Source organism: Ursus maritimus, unplaced genomic scaffold (genome assembly GCF_017311325.1).
Source record: "Ursus maritimus isolate PB19 unplaced genomic scaffold, ASM1731132v1 scaffold_20, whole genome shotgun sequence".
Classification (NCBI taxonomy): Eukaryota; Metazoa; Chordata; class Mammalia; order Carnivora; family Ursidae; genus Ursus; species Ursus maritimus.
Genome location: NW_024424453.1, coordinates 30019940 through 30047107, shown reverse-complemented (window position 1 = coordinate 30047107; position 27168 = coordinate 30019940). Strand labels below are relative to the sequence as shown.

The 27168-nt window shown below is 40.7% G+C and overlaps 1 protein-coding gene across 2 annotated transcripts in view; it reads right to left on the bottom strand.

The window, feature by feature from the left end:
- Positions 1–27168, bottom strand: part of CPNE4 (copine 4) — a 474248-nt gene that overhangs the window by 425947 nt on the left and 21133 nt on the right. The window contains exon 1 of one of the 2 annotated variants that reach the window (XM_008708694.2): positions 17111–17680. The exons of the other annotated variant lie outside the window; for it this stretch is intronic. The gene's annotated coding sequence lies outside the window, so the exon portion shown is untranslated. Of the gene's footprint in view, positions 1–17110; positions 17681–27168 lie in introns of those variants that run through there. 2 annotated transcript variants of the gene reach the window in all.

Here is a 27168-nt window from a genome sequence, read left to right as displayed (position 1 = left end):
GTTTGTGCATACGCAAAGAAATATGCCATGAGACATTTGTGAAAATTGGATCTGCAACAAGCCCTAGGGGATGAACTAATGCTCCTTTGACAAATACCATCTTGCCCCCTCACAATAATTGATCAGTAAACAAACTTCTGTTATAAGAAAATCTCCCATATATAGCAACTACTAATGAGTGTTTATGGAGATACCATAGATGTCAGCACTTGAGTCCCGTCCTTTTGGCCCTGAACTATTTCTATGCATGTCAGTCCAACTTCCAACTGCCACTATCTACCTCTCTTTGCTTCAGGGCTTTCTCTGGTCCCTGGATCCTGCTCTGTTCATATACATGGCAGGTTGCAGTGCCAGGGAATTCAGAACCAATGACTGATGGGCGTTAATGGATTCATGCATCAACTTCCTCTATCTTCAGAGTTCCCCAGTAGAATTAAATTCCAATTGCTCACAGTGCAAATATGCTCAATAATGCACCTTTTATTGGCTTTCATCTCTTCCTGTCTCACTTCCCCATGCCCCACCAGTATTTCCTGAGATCATCTTCCAAATCCGACATGATCATTCCTTGGGTTTGAGAACAAGGAACAATGAGTTTCGCTGCGTTGGGTTTGAAGTTTAGTGCATTGCCTGTTTTCTCTTAATTAATCCTCACAACAATCCAACAAAATATTTTTTATATTCTTCTTATAGATAAGAAACATGAAACTTATAGCAATTTGCCTACGGTCACCCAGCTAGAAGAGCCATGATTCAAATGCAGATCTATCCAATTCCAAAGTCTTGTTTTTAACCAAGAATCAACAGTCCTTTGTCATTGTAGCCCCACAGGTTTATGTACCAAAAGTCTGCAAAATATCTTGAGTCACTTTGTAATCAGTGGCATTCAATGATCAGTGGAGACCAAATAAGTCATACAGCCATTAATTCCAAAAGAACAATAGATTCAATGAAAAAATCCTAAGGGGAAATGCAGTAATGAATGCTACTGATGATTTCTCCTATGTTGTCCATATACTGAGCAGAATACTGTGTATAATGGCTTAAGTAAGACCAGACCACAGTGACTAGAAGCATGATTCCAAGGATTTCCAACCAAGCCGGATGGAAAAAACATAATACTCATGCCGATCTTTTTACACATCCAAAGGAGTGGACACATTGCCAACATTACTTAACATAACCATATTATTAATTGCCAAAAGATAAGTTAGGGTTGGCAAAAGTGAAAGCTTGAGCAGACAACTGGAACAACCACTTTACAACTACTTTGGCTAGATTAAGCCCACCTCCTTAAATAGTATTTACCAATAGGGAAGTGTGTGGTAGCAAACCAGCTCCCCAAGAGATGGGCAAAGAAACAGAACCTGATTGGTAGTGTTTGCCGATTTCTGCGGTGTAAATACTCCCACCATGGCCAATTTCAAGCTAACAATGTGCTGTCATTGAATGCATAATTGGAAAGAGAAGCACAAAATCTGCCTCCACAAGCCATATGAGCCAGCTCCAGCATGCCACTGCTCCCGTGGGATGATGATAACAGAAACTAAAGGCTTAAATATGTCTTCTTCAGGTTCTAGGGAAGGTGGGAGAAGAGAAAAGCAGTAAACTGAGAAAGCAGGCGAAATCTGTTCTAGGCAAGCTCTGCTTCATTCTGAGAGGTAAACACTGTTCTTTCCCAGCATGGATCAGAGAGACAGGAGGCAATGTGCAATATAGGACTTAGGAGATACACAGCAGTGTTGTTCAATGTTGGCTGCATATTAGAATCCACTGAGGTGCATAAATCCTACTGCCTAGGCCTCCCCCAAGGCCAAATAACCTAGAACCTCTGGGAGTGGCACCAGCCATCCGCTGTTATGGATGACAGGCAGGGGTGAGAATGACTGCTCCGTGGCAACATTTCTCAGACTTGAATGTGCATACCACTCACCTGGGTATTTTGTGAAAATCCAGGTTCTAAAGACATTAAGTAAAAAATCACAGTACTTTATAAGTTCAGGAGCAGGAAAAGCTAATTAATAGTGACAGAAGTAAGACTAGTGGTTACCTCTGAGAGAGTATTGACTGGAAAGAGAAAGAAGGAAATCCTCTTGGGTGCTGGAAATGTTCTACATTTGATCTGAAAAGTGGAACACAGGCAACACACTAAATTGTACACTTAAGTTGACTACCTTTATACATTTTACTGTATATATGGTATATCTCAACAATAAAGTACTAAGGTGCGGGGGGATGCAGAATCTGATTTAGTAGGTCTGGGTGGGTCCTGAGATTCTAGATTTCTAACCAGCTCCCAAGCAATGCTGATGCCATTGGTCTAAACACACTTTGAGTCTCAAGGCTCTAGACTAGAGTCAGGGGTGACTTAGAAGTTGACTTGCTATAAATGTTTCCCAGTGCCTACAATGTGCCAGGCAGGGGACTAGGCCCAGTTGGCACAGAATATGAAGCCCATGAATAAGCCTCAGGCATGTACCCTGAGGAAGTCTGTCTGCTAAGGTCAAACAATTAGGGTAACAAATTCATTCACTGATTAAAAATACCTCCGTGAGCCTCGGCTGTGTGCTAGAAGCAAGTGACATAGACATGAACACATCAGGGAAGGTGCCTGTTCCCCATTCTCCAGCGTTTACAGATGACAGACCAGAAAGTATACAAATATTTACTCATCCTAATTGAGATAAGTGCTATAAGAGCAGGGTGAAATTGAGTTGCTGAAAGGCGGCAATGTGGCTGGAGGGTGAGGAGGGATTGTAAATGGTAAGCAGAGTTTGCTGATCTGGGCAGGGGCCAGAGAAAACAGGGCCTTGAGAGCCAGGTTAAAGATTCTGGTCTTGGGGCGCCTGGGTGGCACAGCGGTTGATGGTCTGCCTTCGGCTCAGGACGTGATCCCGGCGTTACGGGATCGAGTCCCACATCAGGCTCTTCCGCTGTGAGCCTGCTTCTTCCTCTCCCACTCCCCCTGCTTGTGTTCCCTCTCTCGCTGGCTGTCTCTCTCTGTCGAATAAATAAATAAAATCTTTAAAAAAAAAAAAAAAAAAGGATTCTGGTCTTTATCTTAAGAGCAATGGGAAGTCTTTGAAAGATTTTAAGCAGGGGGGTGGCATAATCAGATTTGCATTTTTAAAAAGATCACTCTAACTGCAGTGTATGGGACTGATTAGAAGGGGGCCAGAAAGATTAGTCCAGCAGACCAAAGGAGAGAGGCTATTAGCTTGGACAAGGGTGACAGCTATACAGACAGAGTAGAACATGATTTCCAGAGACTTATGGGGGGACATCTTGATGATAACTTGAATATGGGGGGGTATCAAAGGTGACTCTGAGTCTTCTCATCTGCACAACTGTAAAAATGGACGGTGTCATTCACAAAACTGGGGAACACTTGTCCTCATTGTTTTCATATTTTTCAGGCTTACCAAAAATATCCCAGTTTCATGCAAGTTTATTCTTTTCCAGTTAAGACTTTTCCTAGAAATAAATCCACAAAAAAAAAAAAAAAAAAGTTTGACAAGAACTCAATCTCTTCTCTGATGGTCAGCATAGCCTATTCCTAGGTGCGGTAGACTCACACAGCCATGGGTCACTCTAATGCCAGGCCCACTCAGGTTTCATTGTGAATATAAAGCCCCGAAACTCAAAAATTGATTCCAAATCATCTTTCTTTTCGTGCTTCCCTTCCTTCTCCCCTTTAGTGCTCAAAGACTACTATATATGGAGACACATGCTTAGGAAATTGCTTATAACTGTGTGTTCTGCTGGCTTTCAGTGTGTTGAATTTACTTCCCAGAGTAATGTATTTTTTTGGATGTGAAACAGTGAGGTTTTGCTCCAGCCTCACTGAGGTATACTTGACAAATAAAAATTATATTTATTTAAGCATACAACATACATTTTCAAAGTACATTCAGAGCCCGCCTGCCTGAATGGCTGCAGCTGTCTCACAAAGGGTGGTAGATGATAAACATGACTCTGACGAGACAAGCTGCACACGTGGACACGTTACTGTGCATCTAGAGGAAATGAACCTTTTGGTGGCTATGGAGATCAGATGCAACACCAACACATGGGATTTGGAGTTGACTGCAGTCTCTGGAGACACTCAGGCTTATCTCAGACACAAAATGCTGCTCTGGAATATAAAATATTGAGTTTTCAACCATCACTGTGGGCGGGTCACCAGAGGCTTTGGCTACAAATACACTTATTTTTTAAAAAAATACATCTTGAGGAGCGCCTGGGTGGCTCAGTCGGTTAAGCGTCCAACTCCTGGCTTCAGCTCAGGTTGTGATCTCGAAGTCATGGGATGGAGCCCCATGTCAGGCTCCCTGCTCAGTGCAGAGTCTGCTTCCGATTCTCTCCCTCCTACCCTCCCTCTCTCTCAAATAAATAAATAAAATCTTTAAAAAAATATATCTTGAGCACAAACGATGGTCAAACAGAATACAATTTTGGGGACCCATAAACAAAGAGTTCTACCCTCATGGAACTGTAATCTACCAGGGAGACAGAACAAAAGAAAATCCAAACAGAATGAAATTGGTGCTAAGAAGAGAGAGAAGCAATTTTTGTGAAAGGTAGAACAATATATGTTCTCTTACTGGGGAGACAGGAAAGGCATTATAAACACAATGAAATTTGAGGTGTGCTGGCTGGGAAATAAATAAAATTTTAACAGACAGAAAAGCCTGCCTAGCCCAGGACAACTCAGCCTTCAAATCAACAAAATTTTATGGAAAAAGAAAAAAAAAAAAAAAAAGCCCTACACTGTGTCCAAAACATCAAGAAACAAAATTGCATTTGGATTTTAGGAAACAGCAGTCTGGTGAGAAGTTTGGTGGCTTTGGAGTAGGTAGGATCAGAAATGAGCATGGAGGGCACAGAAACCTGTGCTAAAGAGGCTGAAATGGGAAGCCACTGAAGGTTATGGAGCAGAAGGGTTGTGGGATGATGAGAACAAAGCAAATATCAAAGTATTATTAATTTTTAGCCAAAGCTCATATTCTCTCCTGTTGAATTGTGATGCTCAAGTTTTCACTGACAACTTTGTACACGAGAGAGACATTTAAAATTGCTTATCTTCATTTATTATTTTATCACTTAAGTCTCTGTAGACTTACATGACCACACCTCCAAGAGATAAAAATGTATCTATATTCAAGTTTCTGAAAAAGAAGACACAGCCAGTAAGGGGCAGGGGTGGTTTGTGAAAGAATAATTTTACTATCTAAATTCTTATTGTGCATACTATAGGGTTTTTTCCCCCTGAAAATGTCTTAGTTTGAAAGCTGAGTTGGGTTTTGAGTTTTAACTAATTTTTTAGTGACTAAGTCCAAATGGCCATTGTTGAACAAAAGTGGAATGAGTGTCTTGTATGTGGACGAAATGCTGTTCTTTTTCTCTTTCACACCCCCCAGCAAACACAAAGCAATTGTACAAAGCTTTCCAAGGACATAGTCAATAAAATATATAACAGAAATGTTACTTGACTCTAGAACAGCATGATGCAAGTATAGAACGAAATTTGGGAAGATGTGGGCTTCTTACTTTCTTTGATCTTTTACAGTAAAATAGATATCTGATTTGGAAATGTATACTTCAAAATGAATTAAAATACTCATTGGTGTCCCTTTCTCTTTCTGTTCCAGTGTGGTTTATTCGTCCAGGATATCCACTGATAATGACAGAAAAGGAGGATAGAGGAGGTTGAAAAGGTTATAAAGGATAAAGCACATGGCAGAGCCAGAAGAGGTCCGCTGGCAACAGACCTAGAGAGGTATAAGGAACTGTAATAAGGAGGCGGGTCCACACAAAAATGTTCTGTTCTCTTTTACCTCGCTGGTATAAAGGAATCATGGATGGTGCTAAAGTTCTAAAGGAAGAACACTTCTGCTGTTTCCTTTGCTATGTGAAGCTATGTTGATTGATAATTGCTACCCAGGTTTGGGACCTTTCTTGAAGGGCACAAGGTAACTTATGATTTTTATGTCATGCTCAGCATCCTTTTGAAAAAGCAAAAGATGGTCATAGAGAAAAACTGTCAGTGATGTCTATTCAAGTGTGAGCTTCCTGAGCAGAAGACCCTCCTGCTTTGTGTACAGCAATGGCAAGAGATAGCATTGCTTAGACAGTCGTAAGCTCAAGTTCTGGGAATCACTAGTTATGACGTTGCAAAGTGGGGCTGTGTGGGTCAACTCCAAATCCTAAAGTGAAGCAGAAGTAGAAACAAAACCCTTGGGTAGCGGATGAGCTCTAGAGAGGTTTCTAACCCACGGAGAAGATTCTCTCTTTGCAGCACAGTAACTATGAAAAAATGCCTGAAAGTACGTTAATAGGCAACGGGCTCTCAGTTTATGACACCACACTTAAATTTGCCTTGTTACTTGAAATAATATTCTTAGCTTTAAAAGAACCACTAAAGCATTCCTATTCAAAGTCACACTAAAGATCTTTGTTTGTGCAAAAATACAAGGAAAAAAAAAAACGAGGAGCATACATGTTAGAAAGGAAAAGTCACACTGTCTCTACCCTCAGACAAAATGATTATCTACATAGAAAATTCCAAGAGTCTATTAGAACTAACAGCTAGCTTAGCAAAGTTGCAGGATACAAAGACAATATTCAAAAATCAACAGCATATCAATGTACTGGCCATGGAATGAAAAATTAACATTTTTTAAAAGTACTATTGACAGTGGCACCAAAAACATGAAATCTAAATCTGGATGAAATCTTAATTTAGAAGGTCTAAATCTAGCAAGATATGCCTGATTTCTAAATGCTGAAAATTATAAACTATTATAGAGCAAAATCAAAGACCTAAATAAATGGCAATGTCTATGTCCATTTTGTGGACTGGAAAACCTGATATCATTGTGTAGGTTCAACTGGGTACCAATCAAAATATCAGTAAGGCGGGTTTTGTGGTTATGTTTTATAAAATACATTATCTTATGTAAGAAAAAGTTGAAGAGAACTCCAAGCTTCGAGTGCGATGGAATTACAGTTTGAAATGCCAGCTCCTTGCTTCTCAAAGCGTGGTTCCTGCACCAGCAGTAGCAGCGGCACCATCTGGCAGCCACTCCAGAACTGTGGAACCAGAATCTGCATTTTTCACAGGATTCTCAGGCAATTCCATTTCTGTGCACGTTCCAGTCTGAGAAGTTGGTGTGATTTTCACTTCCAGCCCTTCTCCCAAACAAATCACTGTTATCCAAAGACTCTTCCCTTATTTAGGCAGCAAAGTGCAGGGAAAGGAAATTAATTATATTCTTTCAAAGGTTTATTTCTTTGGGAGAACCTCATATGCCAGCCCCTAAAGCTCTCTCTGAGGTCTGAAGGAGTTAAAGCAACTAGTTAGCTTTATTAACACCTACTGCTCCCTAAGGACCTAAACTTTTAGAGAGTCGCATATATGCTGGAGGGCAGACACACAGTTGAAAGATATATTTTCTATAACAAAACTGGCATTTGTAGAGAAAAGCAGTTAATCCATGTTAAAAGAGAAAAAGGATTTAAACCAGAAGCACGATGCCAAATAATTTTTTAATAAAAACATTAAGTGCACTGCCCTCCTTACTGTTCAACTTTCAAGATGCCATTCTTCACTCCTACCTCACGGAGTAATTTCCTCTAATGTAGCTTTAATTTTATTTTCTCTGTTCTTAAAGCAGAATTCACACACACACACACACACACACACACACACACACATTCTTTTAAGGGAGCAGCAACACTCAGCTATTTCAGGGGTTAAGCCAAGTCTGAGATCTTTCTGTGAAATTACCAATATTTTAAGTTTGTGTGTATGTTCTATTTCTAAATCAGGACCCAGACCCTTTCTCCTTACGGGTCTCTGAATGCTACACTCCCCTCAGGGTTCTATAGAGGACATTTGCCTCCCATATAAAGGGCCCAGAGTTGAACGTACTGCTTCCCTTTCCTCAAGAAAGTCCATTCACAGAGCAGCGGAACAGGCTCTGGCACCATGGGTCCTGATACCTACACTTTCCTGGCCTTGACATAAGCAAGATGTCTCAGGGTGAGAGAAGATACCATGAAATGAGACTGCTCTGGAAGGAAACTGCCAGTCTTCGGAGAGCCTGAGAAGAACTTGTAAAATGAGGGAAGCCAGTGAAAACCATTTGCCTCAGAAATGGCCCCAGAGCCTGCTGTCATGGGAATCTTCCGAACCTCCTTCGTGGCCTACCCATTCCTGAGACATTATCTACACAAGGCATGATGACTGCTTTCTCAGCACTTATTATTAAATAGTTTCATACACTCATCACCTCAACATGTCTCTAAGAGAAGCTCAATTCCCTGCTTCACCGAACAGATTATTTCTAACAAATGAATTGCTATCGTGGCACATTTAGCAAGTAGCAGCTCAGAATTTGTGGTATTTGATGATGTAAAAGGATCATTACAGAGAAACATTATGTAGAAGCCCCTGGTCAGGAAACTGTCAGCACCACGTGTGTTACAGCAAGGACTCTGTAGACCTCGTGCTGCTGAACTTAGAAGTGGCATTCCCATCCAGTATCTGGTGTTCGTCAGCACGCTCCATGTTTTGTAATATGTTGTTGATCAAGCTAAACCTCAGCTTTCCCCCTCTTGAAGTAATTGTCTGTGACTCATCCATTTGCACAGGATACTGTGAAATGCTCTCTGTGTTTTGAGAAATTAAGTGCCTGACTTAATCCACGTGTCTTCCTTTGGAGTTTTAATTATTCATTTCTCCATGAGAGCAAAAGGTTGGATGCTTTGGGTTATTTATAGCTGGGGGATTGTGGAAGAACACAGAGAGTGGGAGGAGAGAGAAGAGAACCAAAGGAGAAATTCCATTAAAAATAAAGTGAACTCAGGCAGGAAGGCAGAAAGGCTGGAGATGAAAAAGTCAACAAGTAGGAGGGAAAGGAATCCATGCACATGGTGAAGGCCGAGAAAGATGAGCCCGAGAAGGAGAAACTCAATAATGTCAGAGTGAGATGGAAAAAGTAATAAAGGAAGGAAGGAGAGACAGCCCAGCAATGGGCACATAAGAAAATCCTCACACCAGCAGTGAGGGTTTTTACTACAGCCTGGTGCTTTGATCATTGCCTCTCAACTCTGCCACTGTCGGCCTGCAGGGCCCAGATGTGATCTGATCAGATTGGTCTGATGGTTCTGTATGACAGCAGAGCTCATAGGTTTGGAGTTACCGTGGAATCCCCAGCTTCCTGGAAATGCATTGTCACAGACTGCAAGCCATGATCTGTTTTTTTTAGTTAGGAGGGATAATGAAGCCATGGCCCCATTTCTTTGGAAAAGTATCTTCTTGTCAAGAAATGAAGTAACCCAAATTTCAGGAGGCCTGGAAAATTAGTGCCAGCATTTTTTAAACATTCCAAAATGTCCAAAGCATCTGCTCAAAGACTCATGGGACCCTACCTGCTGCTGATGAGAACAGCTGGGTCACACCAAGAACTCTTACATGGAAATAATAATACAGGGGTATCATAAGTGCTGACACTAGTATTATTACTGGGAATGCCTCCCTCTAACTCAGGTCTGCTGAAGAGTCCCTCACCTCCACCATGGTTTTGACGTAACCTATTTTCACATAAGGTCTTTGGATTTCTAGCATCCCTCCAACTGTCTAATTCACTTGCCTGAAAAAATATTTCCCAGGATATGAAAAGTCTGTTTTTAACCAACAGTGGAAAGGGCAGACCACTTGGGAATGAAATTTTCAGACAGTGCAACAGCTACTGTTATCCTAAACACGGAAACAAATTTGACAGATCAGATTCTGCCCAAACAGTCCTCCTCCTCCTTGCTGCACAGACAGGTCCTCAGAACTGAATAAGCTACAAGCAGCAACAGGCAATGGGGCTCTTGAGAAAAGGTCTACTTGAGGATGCAGCATGTAATATCCATTTAATTTTCCTCAGTCTGGAAGCAATGCGACCTTGATAAAGTCTCTAAAATTCTCTGTGCCTTATTTTTCTTTATTTATATGAATAAAACGAAAGGGCTTACCTAGACAGGAGAAAAGGTACATATTTTATAGAAGAGAAGACTGGAGCTTCAAGGACCCATAGCTAGTGTTTGTGGAACCAACACACAACCCAATATCTTTGATTTTAAGCACAGAGCTGGAACTTCTTTTATTATGTACAATATGGAGAACATTTTTATAGGTAGACGGAAGCCATTTTAGGTGGAATGTCTGGTATACTGACAGGTATGAACACTAAAAAAATTAGGTTAATAACAATAAAGTGGTCAGATTTGACAGGCACTTAAATGTGAGGCCAAAGTGTTAGCAAACAAGATCTTGCAAGCGGCAGAAAAAGGGTTTTGAGGAGGAAAGTGGCATAATGAGACTGCTGTACTATGAAAAGCAATTTGCGTTTCTGGAACAATGGTGACATCAGTGACAGAAATAGTCACATCAGGAAAACAGCCAGTTTGGAAATAATAAAGTAAGTTTGATTTGTTACCTGTTGCGTTTGAAAAGTGAGTACACCATACAAAGAGAAATATTTCTTAGGAAACTTGAAATATTGAAAGCAGAAGAAAAGATCATACCGACAAATATTAATTTAGTAATCATATGAGCATATGTCATTATTGAAACTAAGAGGCTAGTTAGTCTTTTAATCAGCTAGGGTCCTTCAGTTGTAAGCAACAGAAACCCACTCAAGGCCACTTAACAAAGACATATATTGGAAGGATATGAAGTAAATCACAGAAATAAAGGATTTCCTCCCTTTGACATGATTGAAAGAATTATTAGATGGGAAATAAGATCTAGATTCTTATCCTAGCTTTTTCACTCATTACCTGTGAAGTTTTGATTAACTTACTTGATATGCCTTAGTTTCCTGGTCTTTACAAAGAAAGAGGTAGAACCAGGTAATACAGAAGACCCATCTTAAGTCTGGTATTCTCAAATATTTCTGTTTTCAAGAACTGTTTTCTGAGATACTGGGAAAGGATTTTCCGAAGAAGGAAGAGTGAGGTTTGGGAGAAAATGGTATTAAAGGGCTTTTCCTGCAATGCAAGGGATTATCAGTGGGTGTGCCTACTGGTCTTCTGAGTTCTGTCACAATAAAGCAATTAGCATTTCTAAGTCATGTAGTCAAACTAGAAATAATCTCTTTTCAGAAAGTTCAACATTAGACATAAAAATCCAAATTTTCCACAGATGTTATTTCCACCATGCCCTAGCTTCTAGAGTTGTAGATGAGAAGTCTGATGCCAATCTGATTCCTTTTTTCTCTTGCCATTAACTTCTTCATAATTGGAAGCTTTTGATAGTTTCATCTGTATCTGGGGTAAAGCCAGGAGCTCTAAAATCATGTGCCAAATGTGTGTCCTTTTATTATTTTTTTTTTAAATTAAGACTGCTCAGAACTCAGTTAAGGCCCTTCAATTTATAGACTCAAGTTTTTTCAAAGTAAGGAAATTTCCCTTTATTGTTTTTTTAAATAACTGCCTTTCTTTCATCTGCTCTTTTGTGGACATCCTGGAATGCCTATGTTAGAATCCTCAGACTGTCCTCTGGGTCTTTTAGTATTCCTCATTATTTTAATATTTTTGTACCCTTGCTTTGTGCTTTGAAACATTTCTTCCCATTCATCTTCCAAGCTACTCTTTTAGTTCTTAATAGCAATTATTTTCTCTTTCAGTTGAACTATCACATTTTTAACATAAAAAATAACTTTAAAATTACAATAACTCTTTTTTATGCTGTAAACAAATCTTCCTAAACACTCTTTTATTATTGCTGGTCATCTTGCATCCCTAATAGCTCAATTTCCCTAGGCAACATCTGTCTAGATATTCCATTGGGCCCTCTTCCCTAGGGCTGCAGTTATTTCCTTTAATTAATCACAACTGAAAATCTTCCATATTCCTCCTACCCTCCAGCAAACAGTGGAATACGCGGCAGTCACTGTGGGCCAGTGAAGCACTGGTCAGTAACCGCCCATCTTTTAATCATTCTCCTAGGGGAAGCTTCTCTTCAGACCTTCTGAATTGTAGGAGTTAGTGGTCTCCCAAACTCAAGGATTTAAAGGATCTCATCCTGTCCCCTTAACTTCCTGGGAGTCACTCAGGGTCCAGGAAGATCCATTAGGCTTATCAAAAACCACACTTGAACTCCTCATTTAAGAAGGTCCTTTCATCTCTCCTATGTCAACATAGCAATTTTTGGTCTATTTTGGCTTTTATTTTGCTCCTGGCCTCTCAGCATTCAGATTTCCTAGAACTTGTCTGGACCAAAAGGAAATAATGTCCTGAGCTTGCCCTCCTATCCAGAAATTCCAGGGAAAGTAGCCTCAATTATACCTCCAGTGTCTGCCAGCTTGTCGATCCCAAATGCCACTTGGCTCAGTAGAAGTAAATGGGAGTTGAGAGGAAATGATATGAAGGACACACATTCAGGCTGTCATCTTCCCATAATCCCCTACCTTAGGGTAGCCCTTAAACTCAAACGTTTTTAAAATACAATTAAATAAGGGCACCCGGGTGGCACAGTCAGTTAAGCATCCAACTCTTGGTTTAGGCTCAAGTCCTGATTGCAGGGTCATGAGATTGAGCCCCGCATTGTGCTCTGCACTAACCGTGGAGCCTGCTTGAGATTCTCTCTCCCTCTTTCTCTGCCTCTCCCACTTCTGAACACACTCTCTCTAAAATAAATAAATCTTTAAAAAAATAACATAAAATACAATTGAATTGATCAAAGTCTAAGTTTCTAAACGATGTAATGCAGGTGATTATTCACATTACAGGATAAACTCTGCTTCACAAAATATTACAGCGCAGAGTAGCTGGCACCTCATTGGAATTACAATAGCCTGATTAAAAAACAAAACAAAACTTGATGGGTCCTTGGTTTTTCATGGTATGCCTATTGCAGAAAGAGAAATCCAGATAAGTTTCCCCTCATCCCTCATCAAGCTGCTCTAGACTGTCTAAATACTATCAATTTACCTTTTCCTCAAACCAAGGAATTTACCAGACATGGTTTGATTCAAATTATGCACTGAGCAGTTCCTACTGAGAGAGGGGGAGCAAGTGTTAATAGTGAAAGGCATGATGGAAAATGGCTGCTTGAGTTAGGTCTCCAAATAAGTGGATTCTCCACTGGGCACTGTGGCATTGGACTAGGGCTGATGGGGGTAGCATTGGTTTGGGGGCTATGTACAACTTCAATCACAGCTTGCCTATTTTCATACCTCTGTCTATAATATTCAGGACACATGCATACCATGGGGCCAACGCAAAAAGAAGCTGATACTGGGAAGATTCTATTCCAATGTCTCCATTCATTGTCCACTTCTTCCATGGAGTATAAAATTCAGGGACTCCCTTCTCAATTCATATGATAAGCAGGTACAGATCTCTGCTCCCACATACTACAAGGTCAGCTAGATTGAGAAAGGGAAGCCTTGGAGGTAGATATCACCAGGCATTCTTTCTCTCTTGTCCTTCTCTGCCACTCCAGGAACTCCAAGAGCATAAAATGCTGATTTTTCCTGTCTTTGAACTTCAAAGATCCCCTGTTGCTGTGGCTACAGGCATCCTAGATAATAATCCATGAGCAAGACAGGAAAACCATGTCCAATCGCTAACCCCACTGTGTGTAGTAATTACCCTGTAAGGTAAGTGCTTCTTCCTTTACCTTTACCCCCTTAATTAGGATGACTACCAGGAACTATATTGGGAGAAATACATTTTAGCCCTACTAAACATTAGATTAATGAGCCAGTCTGGTCACATGACAGCTTACAAGTATGTTTTCCAATTTGCCACCAACAATTTCTCCCTAGATATCAAGGCACATAGGGCAGATGCCTCACATCTCCAGCTGCAACCCATTTTTATCCAGGTTTTGGATATGTTTAAAAAATTGAATTAACTGTCTTCATCTAATAATGGCAGGGAAGAAAACATCTTCCAGAGTGGCATTTTCTTAAGAGTTTCTGATCCACCAAGGAACTTTTCCCATCTATTCATTCATCAGATACATAGTGTGCACTTGCTATATGTGTTGGGTACAGAGGATAAAACAGTGAGTAAGATGGATGGAGTTGTAGCAGTTAGGAATTTAATTATTCATTCCTGTATTTACTTCTTCATCAAATGTTTACTGAGTGCCTACTACATATCATGCCAATTTTGACCACAGAATAGTCTAAACTTATTTAAAACTAAACAGTTGTCAACCAATTGAGATTATGGAATGAGAATAGTAGAACAGACAGGCCCTATCCCTAGTTTGTTATAATGGAGGAAAAGAAAATTATCAGATTATAAGAAATGCTATGCAGATTATTAAAACAGAGTCATGTGCTAAAGATGGACTATGTGATTATTTAGGATGGGTGGTCAGGGAAGGCTATGATCTGAGTGATACACAAGAGGCAGTTACATGATGATAAGGAACAAAAGTATTTTATACACAGAGAACAGCATTCTGGACAAAGGAAAGAGCCAGCGTAGAGGCTTTAGCAGGAAAAACCTAAGTGTGTTTGGGGACAAATAAGAAAGACAATGTACTCTATGACCCAGAAATCTCAATCCTAGATATTTATCTGGGGTGAAAAAGATAGCTTTGTACACAAATGTACATGAACAGCAGCCTTATTGATAATATGCAGCAACTGGTACAAGGGCAAAGTGTGTACAGCCATGCAGTGGAATACTATTCAGCAATTAAAAAGAATGAGCTTGTAAGGACATGGATAAATCTCAGGAACATTGTGTTTAGTGAATGAGCCTCATGTAAAAGACAGTGCATACTGCATGTCTCCATTTATATGAAGTCCCGGAGAGGAAAAAGAAATCTATGCTAGAAAAAATCAACATGGTGGTTGCAACATCGGATTCTAGTTGATATAATTAGAAGAAAATGTACCGATGTCTGCAGTTTACTCCAAAATGCACCAAAATATAAGATGGATTAATAGAAGAGTAAACAAATGGATAGATATGTTATCTATTAAACTAAAATTGTAACAGTAGAACATAACTGGTGGGTACATGGGTGTTTACTGTAAAATACTTTCAAATTTTCTGATATTCCCATTTTTTTCATAATAAAAGTTTGGGAAAGAAAAGAAGGTCAGTACAACTAGAGCACCCTAATGTGTTGGAGACAAATATTGATCGGATCATCCACATGAGTAAAAGTATTTCACTATTGTGTTTTTTAGTTGAAAATAATATTTCTTTTCTTCCATTCAATGGGTTTCATGGTTTCTAGTTCATAAATGATAAATTCTGTAGTCGTATAGCATTTCCTCAACACAGACTGATACAGCAACAATGTTCAGTGAATACTCACTATGCCCTGTCACTATGCTGAAAGAGCTAGGGGAAAAAACAGGTGTTATTTATTCCTACTAACAAGAAGCTTGCAAAAATGGTTGGGGAGATTGGGCCAACTTATATGAAATCATCAGAGAACAACCTGGGAGAGAGAAAATAATAATGCTACCATAAAAATGGGATTTAAAAAAGAAAGCAATTGGCAAAGAGGAACCTGAGTGGGCCCACAAAGAGAGAGAACCTGGATTCAACCGCAGAATTTAAATAATAAGTGGAGAAAAGGCAATGTGGGGTCACTTGGTCACAATGCGATGTTTATTAAGTACTTATTATGTGTTGAGCTGTGCTAAGAACATTACATTAATTTAATTTAACAAATACTTATCTTATCCCCAAGTGCTAGGGATAAAACAGGACACCATTTTTTGGTTTTTGTTTTTTTACTTAATGGACCTTACATTCTAATTGGTTAGGGGGAGAGAGTGACAGTCAATAAACAAGATAAATAACATATCCGGTTTATTAGTGATAAGAGCCAAGACAAAGAATGAAGCAGGAAAGTAGGATATACAACGTTAAGGTGAAGGTAAACGTTTTAGATAAGGGAAATCTCATTGAGAAGAGAATTCTTGAGTAAAAACATAAAGGAATTAGAGAGCGGATGATTAGGATTTCAGAAGAAGAACATTCCAGGCAGATAGAACAAACCACAAGTGCAAATGTCCAGAGGCAGAAGCATTTCAAATATGTTAACCATCAGACAGTGGAGGGACACCTCAGTGGCTCAGTTGGTTAAGCTGCCACTCTTGACTTGGGTCGGGTCATGATCTCAGGGTTGTGAGATCCAGCCCCACGTGAGGCTCTGCACTCAGAGTGGTGTCTGCTTTTCCCTCTCCTTCTGCCCTTCTCCCCATTCTCTCTCTCTCTCTAAAAAAATAAATAAATACAATCTTTAAAAAAGAAGATTGTATTTATTTATTTGAGAGAGAGAGAGCGAGAGAGAACAAGAGCCGGGGCGGGGAGAGAGGGAGAAGCAGGCTCCTCACTGAGCAGGGAGCCAGACACAGAGCTCAGTCCCAGGATCCTGGGATCATGACCTGAGCTGAAGGCAGATGCTTAACCAACGGAGCCACCCAGAGACCCCAAAAATAAATAAAATCTTGGGAAAAAAATTGAAAAGACATTATTAGCTCATGTAATCCCACAGCTGTCAGCCCTATGAGCTGTGTCCTATTATCATCCACATTTTACAGATGAGAAAAATTAGGCACAGAAATGTTAAGATAGCCTCAACTCTAAACAAAACCTAGTAAAACTAGTCATGAGCGTGTCAGAACAAAGTTGCTTTAATGTACAAGCATAGTCTCTCTGATCTTCGCTTTGTATTGCAAGCGTTACCAGGAGAGAAAAGTCTAAGGTTCTGAATATTAAAACCTGAGCAAGAAAGCAAAGCAAATTCGACTAAATACTGATTACCAAATGATTTATTTGGCTGGCTAGAGAACAAGAAGGTCAACAAGGTTGACCAAAAGATGACTTGATTTGAATAGATGAGGATTATGATTAATCTTAATGCCGAAGAACCAAGATAAAATGCCTTCCTAAAGGGGCAGAGGGAAAACCTTATCCAAGTATAATGAGTAGATAATGTCAGCAATGGGGTTGCTTTAATCAATATACCACAGATGAAATGATAAAGGCAATCTGTCTGCAAATGAAACTATAAATATATCACAAACATGATGTAGCAACTGCTAGAAACAGAAACTCAAATCCTACTGACCTGGTCCAGAAGAAATAGCTGGAGCCATGTAATTCTCAGCATTTAAAAAAAAAAAAAAAATCCATCCATACTGAGTATGTGATTCCAAGCAACAATTCTTAAAAACAGCTCCATGCCTATATGAAGAGATGGAACATGGGAATTAAGCCTTTCTCTTTCCATGCATTCCACAAATGAAAAGACTATCCAGAGACTCCAGGGACGAATCCAGGTGAAAACCCACAGCTATAGGTCATACTACTGAGTCTCTCCAAATTATAGAAGGTTATTTAAGGCTTGCCCAGTGCAAGAAATCATTGGATGTTAACTCTGGTAGCCCATACGCAACTAAGCTCATTTTTCTAACTTTCCTAGATCAGCTGCTGCTGAATATGATTTTTTTCCCATTTGTGGTCCTTTTCAAACACTTTTATTTTCCTTAACTAGGTTATGCTGTTCCCAGTGAGTCCTGGGCTCCTTTCCGAAGGATGATATCACTGCAGACACAGCAGCACCAGCTAATAAAAATCTGTTAGGCTGCCAATCTTGTCGTCACCTCTGGCACCCACATCCACTGTGGCAACAGCGTCCCATGACAGCTTTCTTGACTTCCCTTATTTGCCCCATCAGTCATCTCAATAGCACACCATGGCGTTCAGAATAGAGTCTCAGAAGGCCAAAGACCAATTGCTGCAGAGATGGAGATATTAAATTAAACCCATGCCTTGGCAGAGAGCCTCAGAGGGACCCAGGAAGAAAAGGCGAATGACACAGATCAAAGTTCTCATTAATGTGTAGCTGACTTGTCACTTTTATGGGAGCCTTTGTAAGGAGTTGAACTCTGATTTAAACAGGAATACAAGGCAAAGACATTTCAGAGAAATTTAATTTTTCTTGCCACTTTTAACCCAAATACCTAAGCTTTTTAAATTATTTTCATTTTTTGCCAAGTTAGAACACATTAGAAAAATGTGGAATATGACAAGAAAGTCTTTATGAAGCACCTATCTGCATGAAACATTGGCCCTTGTTCTCCTGAAGCTTACAGTTTAGGAAATTAGGGATGCAGGTGTGAGGTGAGGATGTGTGCCTCTGTCAGGCCTGCAAAAAAAAAAATCAACCAATGATGCCCATTTAGCAACTTAAAAAATAGAAAAAAAACCCAACCATCAATCAGTCCCTTTGAGAGTTATTTGTAACTCAAAGGCCATATTAAAACAATCGCCCTGGGGGCGCCTTGGTGAGGCGGTCTGTTAAGTGTCTGACTCTTGGTTTCGGCTCTGGTGGTCATCTTGGGGTTGTGAGATAGAGCCCTGCATCAGGCTCTGTGCTCAGCAGGGAGTCTGCTGGAGAGTCTCTCTCCCTCTCCCTCTGCTCCTCCCACTCGTTCTCTCTCTCTCTCTTTCTCTCTCAAATAAAATAAATAAATATTTTTTTAATCACTGTTTATAATAAATAAAAATTTAAATGGAATAAGGTACCAAGCAACATCCATCTGATAGGCTAATGATCCCCATGAAGACAACACCTGTCCATTCATTAAACCCTCATTATTCCAAGTCTGGTCCTGCAATCAACAGTCTCAACATCTCCTAGAAACTTGTTGAAATGCACAATCTCAGGCCCACTCCAGATCTGCTGATGGAGAATGTACATCACTGACCTGTATGCATGCTGGGACTCAGGAAGCACTGAGTTCAATGAAGAAGCTGTGGGTTCTGAATGGAACTCGTGGTCATGGACACACTCTGCTCATTTACTCATGGTTGGCAGCTACGTGCCATGAAAGGACACACTACGCCGTAAGCCTGTGGGCCACGCAGACGACATCATGGCTGCCCCATGAGGGACTCTGCAGTTAAGATGTATGTGAGGGATTAGTGGAGCCATCCATTAAGAGGCAACTTCTCCATCTACTTTGGGTAATTCTCTCTAGTCAGGAGGCTTTGAGCTATTAGTCTGATGAGCCTCTTCACAAAGCCCCTGCCAGGCAGCTCACACTCCACAGACCCTAGCACCTTGCCTTGCTAATTTCCTCCTCTCATGACTAGGACAACAGGCATATGATGACCTCAAAAGCTGCAGGCCCCTCTCTCTCCTACTTCCAAGGGAAGCCATCCTCACATCCTGCTTCTGGGTGGCAGACCTCAGGCTCTCCCTGAGTGCTCCATATGGGGTGATCAGACCCCAGGAGACACATCATCCTTGCATTGTACAAAGCATCCTAATGGCATCTTTTTAGCACATATCCTGAGAGGCAAGTGATTAAATGAAAATTCAACTAATATCTCTCTTCTCCATCCAAGTTTATTGGGATCTGGGAAAATAAGAAATTAGTTGATGGAAGAGAGTCATACAGGTCCTGATTAAAAAGACAAGGCTGCTGACAGTGAAGGGCCATGGAAGCTGAGCTGCTGAAACTTGCCGGCACCGGCATTTTAATTGCAAGATGACATTCATCAGAAGATACCGAATTAACTAACTTGGAAGAGCAGAAGGCGACAGTGATGTTGGGAACCGGCTGACCCTAATTAAATTGGATTTTGTGATGGAAATGATGGTCCCATCATCTCTGAATGGCATCTCTCTCTCCTCCTGCTCTCTGCATACTTCTCTCAACACCGTCTATAAGTTCTAAGTGACTTCAAAAAGGAAACAGAGCAAGGGAAAAGTCTATAATGAGCACCATTTAATTCCTTCTGTGAGACAGAATTGCAAAAATATATATATGCTTTTAAATATCCATTCTATATCTATATCTAAACTGTATTTTTCTGCTTATTATATATCCAAACAAAACAAATAATGTTAATTTTTAAAAGTTGAATTTCAGTATAAAACTTTTGGTGAAATTCAGAAAAGTGTAGAAAACAAAATAACCATTAAGTTCAGAGATTATAGCCATTAATATCTTAATGTACTGATTTTTAGTATGGGGGGGAGGTGTGTGTAGACAGAGAGAGAGAGACACTGATATTTAGCACAATTGTTAAACAGGCAGAAACAGAGAAATTTAGGGTCATCATGCATATAGTTTTATATTCTATTAAGTTCCCTTAGCACCATTTTATGAAGGATTTAAACAATCTGATGGAAATATTTTTACAGTGACATAAAAAAAAAAAAAACCCAAGAATTCCAGGTAAGCCATCCCTTGAGATGGTATCCAGAAAATAGAACAATTTCTCAAAACAAAACATTCTTGAAGCTTTAAAAGAAAATACCCTTTTTAAAAAAATTGCACCTACTGGTATAGCCAACATAGAGAAATTTCAAATAGCCAAATCTGGACTTGAGTCACTGTGGGTAAGTAAACAGAATTAAAATTAACATCACATGCTTAATAGAAGCTCAAGTCCATGAAACTACTCCAAAGAAATATCTTGGTTTTATAGCTGTTACCTTTAAATCCTTTCCATGAGTCAGTAGTAGAAAAAAAATAAAGAACCAGTACCACTGAGGTGGAGTCTTCTATGAGCTCACTTATATCTACGTTTCCTCTCCTTCTGAGCACAGGGGAGAATTCCTCTTCTCCACCTTCTCAGCAGTCTGAGAGCATATGACCAATTTCAGCAAATAGGATGTGACCAGAAGCAAAGTGTGTCTCTTCAGTGACCACTGCAAGAGAGTGCAGCACCCAACTGCCCTGCTGTGGTGACTAGGAAGGGGCCTTGTATTGAGATGGCAGAGCCAGAGATCAAGGCAGTGCCTTGGTCCACTGATAATGGGGAACAACTGCCCTCGAGAGCTTCTCAGTAGTCTAAGCCATTGAGGTTATTTGTTTAGTTAGCATAATCCATCTTATACTAATATAGTCACCCAAAATTAAAAGAATGAATGTTCCATTCCTATCATATGTCCTATCACATATACATGATAGCTGTAGGCTTTACAGAAGGAAGGCAACAATCTGTCAAGGCTCTCTTCTTGCCATCTGTCCACCTGATAAAACAAGGTTGGTCAGAATGTGTGAAGGGACCAAAAGCCCGGATCTGGGAGAGCAGACCTCAGGGTCAGCTGACATTGACCTACTACGTCTAGTAGGCACCTACTATGAGAAAAACCACTTTGTAGGGGCTTCTAGGAATAAAGAAGTTAATCAGGGACAGTCCCTGCCTTCTAGAAATTTAAAGTCTAACAGAGAAGAAAACCCTAAGAGTAGGGCGCTTCTAACCACTATATGACTTTGGGGAGGTCATTTATCTTGCTGAGCCTCAGCTTCACCATCTGTCAAATGGGGATTAAAAACAGCACCTTCCTCATTGAAGTGCTGTGAGAGTAGAACATCTAGCACAATGCCTAACATGGAGTAATTACTCATTAAACACTACCGTTGTTTTTATTTACCTTTTAACTACCTGGAATATTATTATTAACACAGAATTATTTCTCCTTCTATTTAAGGAAAGCAGTCCCTTCCTCCCTCCCAAGTGTTAAAATATACAAGATTGTAGAAAGAGCATGGAATATGCAGCAGACAGTCCAGATGTGAAAAACCTGAACCCATACCTTGGGTCATGTGACTTCTGAAGACCTCAGTTCTAGCATCAATAAAACTGAGGTAATAATATCTTCCTTTCAGGACTCTTCGAAGGAATTAAGGAAATTGAGTGCATAACTCAGAAATACAAATTTCTTCTTCATTCTTCCCCTTCTTTAAGAAAGATAACCAGAACAAAAGATGTAAAGTCTATTTACAACAGAAAGTAGATTATCCCTAAGTATCCTACTGCAATTCCCCTTCCAAAGTCCTATAACTCGCAACCTTCTATTTCCTGAAACTTTACAAGTTTTATACTGAAATTCAACTTTTAAAAATTAACATTATTTGTTTTGTTTGGATATATAATAAGCAGAAAAATACAGTTTTGATATAGATATAGAATGGATATTTAAAAGTATGTATGTATTTTTGCAATTCTGTCTCACAGAATGGAATTAAATGGTGCTCATTATAGACTTTTCCCTTGCTCTGTTTCCTGTTTGAAGTCACTTAGAACTTATAGACGGTGTTGAGAGAAGTATGCAGAGAGCAGGAGGAGAGAGAGATGCCGTTCAGAGATGATGGGACCATAATCAGCAAGTCTTGACATGACATTGTGTTACCCGGTTTGCTGCTGACTCAGGGATGGAGAGATATTAAAATGAGTTATAGAAGAAACAGCACATCGGAACTGGATAAATCTTCCTGCCAGAGAAGCTGAACCTATGCTTCAACAGCTCCTACTTTAACAGCTCCCCACGTCAGCTGATCTAGAGCCGTTACTTTTTATTTTTTGTTAATAATACAAATGGTATGCCCACCATCTCTACCCGGTGGGTTTTTCTGTGATGTTTGATCCCAGCTTCTCTTGAGAAGAGGAGGAAAAGGAGCCAAGAGCATAATGTGATCAGGTAGAAGAAAACAGAGCGAAGGTCTTACAGAGTTTGTGATTTGAAGCCCAGGACCTGGAAAAGTAATCATTTCAGTATCTTCACTTCCCCGTTTTGACCCTAAAGACCTAAATATTTGGTTCAAAGACAAGACAAGATCCAAGCCATTTAATTTCAAGAAACCGTTTTCTCCTATTTTCCAGGCAGGAACTCTAGAGTCAGAGGAGTCCGAATTCCAACTGTGAACCCCTCCCCCCACCCCATGCTGCCACCTACTCAATTTGTGAACCTGAGCAGGTAACAACCTCTCTGAGTCCCAAATTCTGTGCCTGCAAAATGGGGAAAACACACCTTACAGAGTGAAGTGTTAGAAAGATTAAATGAGATTGTATATGTGAAGTGCTTGGCAGAACCATTGTACATGACCATACAAGCTGAACACTATCTCCACACTTCAAATAGCATGCCTTGAAGTTGTGCTGTGTAAAACCTATACGACCATACATGGCAGCTCTTTCCTTCATTCAACAGTTTCATTCATTCAAACATTCACAAACTATGTTCTCTCAACCTCCCTTAATAAGCCTTAATGAATTATTCATCCATAAATTTATTCTAAATCAATTCTGGATTGCCATGACACCTGTCATGATTTTATATTTTCTCTCTCACAGTCAATTGCTCATGTGTCAATTACTGAACACACCCACCATATTGCCATATCCTAGTATTTCTATTCATCGCTATATCCTGCTTCCCTAAGCAGCCAGCACAGAGCATGGCACAATGGATACCTCTGATGGTGAATGACATACATCTTTCCTAACGGCATGGCTAAAGCAGACTTGGCATGAAAACCATTACCATAAACTGATATTGTGATAATAATAATACTAATTCTATTTATCAAGTGACTTCTATGCTTTGCAACTTCAAATACATTATAGCCAACCTTTACAACCATGCCATGATATACGTATCGTCATTCTTTTTTTAAGGCCAAGGAAACAGGCTCAGAGACCTTAAGTAACTCATCCAGGCCTTATGTGCAGGAAACAACTGAACTGGAATTTAAAACAGGCTCATCTGATCCTTCCATATGGAGAAATCAGTATATGTGCACATGTGTGCACAAGGGCATGAAGGTACAGGCATGTGTGTACCTCACAGTGTCGCTGTAGTTCAGGATATGCCCACAAATCCTTTCATGAAGAAGAGTTCACGGAACTGAATTTCTAAAGATTTTTGCCGTAACTTTGTTTAGCTCTAAAAACTTTATGTTCTTTAAAAAAATGCCTTTTGAAAAAGCCCATTATCAATCCCCATGATGACATTACCCAGGAGAAAGACGTCTCACTCTACACATGATTATGAAAATTCACAAGCAATCCATTTTTCCAGCAAATTATGCCAATGACTTCCCTAACCTTTTGCATCCTAGGATTATTAAACTGGGCTCCTGAACAGTTCAGATACCTGCTCTGTGACCAATACCCCAGGCTCTTTATTGACCTAAAACTCTCTGAAGGCTGTGCACTCAGAAATCAGTGGGTCACTGCTGAGTTGCTCATGCCCTCTTACCTAATAGAAGGCATAGCTCAACAGGATGCCTGCTTGGAGCCAGAGGTAAGGGCTGGCGCTGGGCCACATGGCTGCTCTGGGTCTTTCTCTGTGGCAGATGTCAAGGTCGGCAGGGTGTTTTATTAAAGGAAGAAAATGAAATGGCTTCAAGACACCAGCCCTCTTCCTCATAAAGCCTTGGCCTATATGGAGTAAAGACCCTTAAGGAACCCTTAAGCTCAGCTGCTCCTGGGGGAAGGAGGGGGTCTGTCTATAAGCTTCGGAACTTAACACAGCCTGTCCCCTTCCCTCCATGCTTGTTAGACACCCAGCGTGGTTTTCAGAGGCCATGTTGATGCCATATGTCCATGCCACTGAAGCATTTTGCTGCCTGAGCAGAGGCACTTAGCACAAGGAAGAGCACGTTGTTTTCATAGCTGGTTGGCTCTTAATACTTCGCCAGGAGACTCCAGGCTCAAAGAGAGGGTGTCTGGGGAGTTTGGGAAGATGCCAACAAGGTAAAGGTTCCCAGTGACACAGTTCAGAATGTCAGCCAGGCAGAGAGAAGGGTCCAAGTCATTAATAACAGAATTTTGGTGCAAAAGAAAAAAATTAAGGAAGACAATAAAGAAATTACATATGCAGAGATTTTTTTCTTTAATGGCAAATTAACTTTATGTCAGTGATTCTCACTTGACCAGGGTCAATTTTGTCTCCCAGGGGATACTGAGCAAAGTCTGGAGATATTTTGGGTTGTCACAATCGGGCAGAAATGAGAGTGCTACTCACACCTAGTGGGTAGAGACCAGGGATGAGGTGCAACATCCTACAGAGCACTGGACAGTCCCCAGCAACAGAATTCTCTGGTCACATATGTCCATAGTGCTGAGGTTGAGAAACGCTGGGGTATATTAACACTAACCAGATAAGAAAGCTCCCTCTTCCTCTGCAACCTCATTGCACTAATGATTAAATTGGCCACATTCAGGGTCGTGTAGGGAGGCATCAGGGCATAGCATTTAAAAGCAGTATCATCTGAGTGTAAGATCTAGATTTAAATTTTAGGTGCAGAATTTTCTAGCTCTGCAACCTTGGACAGGTTATCTGACTTCGGTGAGCCTCTGTTTCCTCTTCGGCCAAACACAGGCAGAACTGGCCACCCCTAACTGGAGTTTAAATTACATGAGATGATGCTAAGAATGTATTTAGCACCATGTCAACACACAGCTACAAATTCCTGAGTGGTGATTATTAAGGCTCAACAAAGTGAGGGCAAAACAGATCAAAACAGGGTTATAGCAGAAATTTACCAAGTACCTTGGCATTTTGAGGAAACTGGGGTTTGAGTTTGAAAGATCTCAAGGATGCTCAGACCTGTTGCCTCTTTCCTTAGAGGGTTCTTTGGCCCCAGTGAGTCCCACCACTGTGTACTGACACCCCACGGGCCACCTTGCTGACCTTCCTTAACTATTACTGTCCCATTGCTCAGCCCAGATATCTGGTCATTCTTATGTCCAGATCTCTATTGCCACAGGCCAAGACTGACCCCAGTGATGCTCTGGTCACACAGAAGAGACTATCAATACCTGATACTCAGGCACGTGTTTTCCTTCTGCATGGAGCCAGAGGGGCTCTGATCTCTCTCTGTTGTTCCAATACTGAGCAGAATCGGGCCAGACTTAGCCACACATGCCTTTGACCTCTCATAGCCAATATTTGCCTCAACACTGTTGCTTCCAGTCTTCAGAGCCCTGTCCTCAGAGCAACCCTGGAGCTCTCCTCTCTTCAAGCCCCATTTCCTGGCACGTGCTTTTCCCTGCTGGCTTCAAAGGCACCCCAGGCAGGGGAGCACCACAGAGCATGAAGAGAAGTGCTTAGCCAGCTACACAGGCTGCCTCAAAAGGCCTTCAAATCAAAGAGTTCAGAGATACCTTGGAAACCATGTAGCATAGTTTCCCCTTGCTGGTAAAGCTGAAGCTCAGAAAGAAGGGACTAGGAACTGCCACTAGCCCATTGGGTCAGTGTGTGCAAATTAGAAATGGGACCCATCTGGAGGGAGGCAGTCCTGAGCCAGGGTGAATACACAGCCTGACAAGTGCAAGCGGCCCGGATCTCGGGCCAAGACATGGTGCACTGAACAATCCTCTGCAAAAGATCCAGGAAGGAGTTTGCCCAAAATCACGAAAACGAGTTGTCACAGAACTGAGATCAGACTGACAACTTCTTAGCAGAGTCAGTTATATACGGAAAATGAGTAGCTTCTGAACTCTACACTGTCCTTGCCAAACAAGATTTATTGGTCAAAAAGTAGATTTCACAATCCATCTTCCTTGTGGCCCCTTTAATGACAGGAAGGAGAAAGGCAGACAACCTGCCATGGTGTGGACTCCCTGATGATAATGCATACATAGCTGGTGGCCCAGAAAAACTCAACCCAACCAAAGGAGTAAGGGGCTCCAGTAGCTGGGGAAGGGGAACCCAATTACAGTTCAGAGTCAACAGTTAAATACAAAAGGTCAAATCCCAAAGGATGGTTTCATTTTGAAATTATAACAGCCAGTATGGCAAAGCTCTGAAAACAGGAAATCATTTCAGAGAAGCCCATTAAATTTCCCACCCCCAGAGTATTTCATATGATTTTTGTGATGAGAAAAACATGGAATATTATTAGGGGCACCTTCAATTGGAATTAGAGGAGTTATTACACACTACAGCTTAAGCAACATCGGTTTCCCTGAATGGGAACCAGTTGGTGGGTGTCAACTTCCTTATATTGCCTTGGGACAAAAACTTCCCCCTCCTTCTCTGTCTAATCTATAGGTAAAGAGTCAGCAGATTTTTGATATAAAGGGCCAGAGAGCACATTTCTTAGGTTTTCTAGGCCATATGGTCTCTGTCACAACTACTTAACTCTGCCATTGTAGCACAAAAGCAGCCACAGACAATATGCAAATTCATGATTGTGGCTGGGTTCCAATAAAGTTTTATTTATAAAAACTGGTGGTTAGCTAGATTGGACTCATTGGCCACAGCCTGCTGTCCCCTGCTCTAGGTGGCACTGAGCATGAGATGGGCAGAACCTTAGCCCCTGCTCATTGACAGGCTGTGAAAGCCACAAAGATGAGATGCTCCTAGACAAACAGAAA